The 2,634-nt window shown below is 30.6% G+C and overlaps 1 long non-coding RNA gene across 1 annotated transcript; it reads right to left on the bottom strand.

The window, feature by feature from the left end:
• Positions 1-6: 6 nt before the first annotated feature.
• LOC112457907 lies at positions 7-2,302 on the bottom strand. The gene is made up of 3 exons (XR_003041165.1): positions 2,144-2,302; positions 1,890-2,056; positions 7-380 (listed from the first exon to the last, which is right to left on the bottom strand). It is a non-coding gene; the product is annotated as an uncharacterized LOC112457907 (long non-coding RNA).
• Between the last annotated feature and the right edge of the window lie 332 nt (positions 2,303-2,634).

Genomic DNA, 2,634 nt, shown 5'->3' with positions numbered 1-2,634 from the left:
GGTGAAAGAACTAGAGGGAACGAATCAACACCAATGTCAGAATCTCCATTCTCGTCATCATGATAAGATGATTTGTCCGATTCAGAATCCTCTGATAGTTCATCAATGATATCATCTTCGATGGTCGACTTCGATGGTAGTGGTCTTGGAGGTTGGATATTTATACCCAAATTCTGACGAGCTGCTTCGAGACTTCCATTTTTATTATCTCTTACGTATGTATAAACTGAATGCGGTTTCCATCTTCCATTGAGCTCTTTGCTCATGTCTTTCCAAACTTTTGCAGAACTCGAAGGAAAATTGTTGGTATTAAAATATTGCATATATTTCTGAATTAACAGAATTGCTTCTCGGTTAGGAACACTACAAGGCCGTCCCATCTAAAAAAAATGAAGAAAAAATATTACATACTCTCAATATTCATTACAGCAATCAGAAAAATAACTTATGGAATGCCCCGATAGGAAAACATTTATAAATTATATGACAAAATCTTAATGAAATTTGGAATGCTACAATTATGTCTCTATATTTAGCAACAATACATGGAGAAATTTAGACCTTTCATCAAATATTGATAAATATTTGCACAATTTATTTCTAAATAGTATTTCAGAAAACTAGCAGCATTATGGCAAATCTTAGTGGAATAATGGCAAAATTAAATTTGGAAAGAAATTACCTCTAATAATTTATAAATGTATTTAAGTTTTATTATTTTTAGAATATTTTGTGAAATAAAATAAATCAATATGTATGCTTTAAAATGTACAATTATTCTGAAATTATAATTTTGAAATGTTATGACATGAAATATTACACAATTATAATAAATATAACACAATAATTGTGCGTAAATTATACTCTAAATTGAATATATCAATTTTTGGGCAAATATCATTTAAAAATTTTATCCCGACAAAACCGCTACGTTATGGCGAAGCACATTATTAATGCAATTATTGTGAAATTTTTTCCTTTCGTGATGCAGTTAGTGTATAATATTTGAGCAAATATCTTTTAGAAATTTTATCCATTTTCCTATTGGGATGGATCCAGATTATTATCGTTTAATGTGGCAGATGTGTTATGATCATGGAAAATTGTCAAAGATTACTACACTATTTCACTATTTTTTTAAACGAAAACTTACTCTCACGGTGATACATTCAATACAATATACTTTCTTTTTTATTTGAACATCCAGAACACTTTCACTCAATAATGAGTTCTATAATAATACTAAACACAGGAGAAGAAAACGAACAGAAGAAATTACATAGTCTCAATAGTCTTTTGTTTTTATTGTTTGTCTGATCTGGGTTGTGTCGATAAATCCGTTAAAATTCCGGTCGGTATATAATTCTCCGAAAATTGTTATTTATTGAAAAAAATAAAAACAAAGTTTGGAAACGAAATTTGGGAATGCACGTAACTTTTGTACCTTTTACTAGACTTTAAATAACCTAACGTCATCAATTCCTTCTTTTACAACAAAATTCGAATTTTATGCATGTTTTACTATAATTCAAAATTAGAATGGTAGATTTTATTTTATATTTGATGATATTTGATTTTGTTTCTTGGATATACATCGCGTGACTAATGCCAAAAGAGCGGATGAGCCAAAATTGAATTTGTTATGAATAAGACATCTGCACGTTATTTAACTGTATAACAAAAACTGATAATCACAGCTCAAAAAAATAAAGTGGCATTAAAAAGCTGAAGAAATTTTCCATCAAAATAAGTATTCGATCGCTAAATCGAAAAATAATTAAATGTGCGTAAGTTTATAGGCTGTTTTGACATTAGTCACTATATATTTTCATTATTGTATGGATTTAAATATAATTAGGACTAAAATTTTTTATATACAAATAACTTACCAGCCTACCATGTTTAATGATAACTGACACTGATTATCCTCGACGTCTGTATGCCATAAAAAAGCCAATATTTTGTATGAAAAAAAGCCAATATTTTTCAGTCGAATTTTTCTAGGTAATTCCACAATGTTTTTTTAGAACTCTTCGTTTCACAGTGTGACACCTATCTTAACAAGACAAAATTAATTTCTCTATTATTAAATTATTTATTATTAAATTATTAAATTATTAAATTAATTATTATCTAATTTTACTTTGCGCATTGTTTATGTAACCATAGCGAACAAATCTAGCCCTCTGTGACGGCAAAAGAGGAAATGTTGGCCGTGCCGCGAGTGCCACTATAGCCCCGACCGTTTGAAGCGCACCATTCTCCCCGAAAGATTCCTGCAGGCTAAGTGCGATTCTCTGCAGAGATCTATCATCCTAATAAAACAGTATGCATATCAATTGTTGAACTTGTTAATAAAACTATATATTTCCGTACCTCTGGCGGAAAAGTGTTTATTTATGAGATGTCTAAGAGAACTACTAAAGCACGAGCGTGTTGATTAGCGACTGGTGACTTCAATTGTTGCAAGATTCTGCGAGAAAGCAAAAAATAAGCTATCAAAACTCGCGCAAATCTTGTAATTTAATTAAATGTGAAAACACGTTAGCTACCTATCGAGAACTTCTTCGGAATATAAGACAACCAACGACCTGGAGCACTGCAGCACTTCGTAATGTGTAAGAACATCCCGAG

This window comes from Temnothorax curvispinosus, unplaced genomic scaffold (assembly GCF_003070985.1).
Source record: "Temnothorax curvispinosus isolate PA1 unplaced genomic scaffold, ASM307098v1 QBEX01008411.1, whole genome shotgun sequence".
In the NCBI taxonomy this organism is placed as follows: domain Eukaryota; kingdom Metazoa; phylum Arthropoda; class Insecta; order Hymenoptera; family Formicidae; genus Temnothorax; species Temnothorax curvispinosus.
Note: the sequence above shows the minus strand (reverse complement) of the source record. Positions and strands in the feature narration are given on the sequence as shown.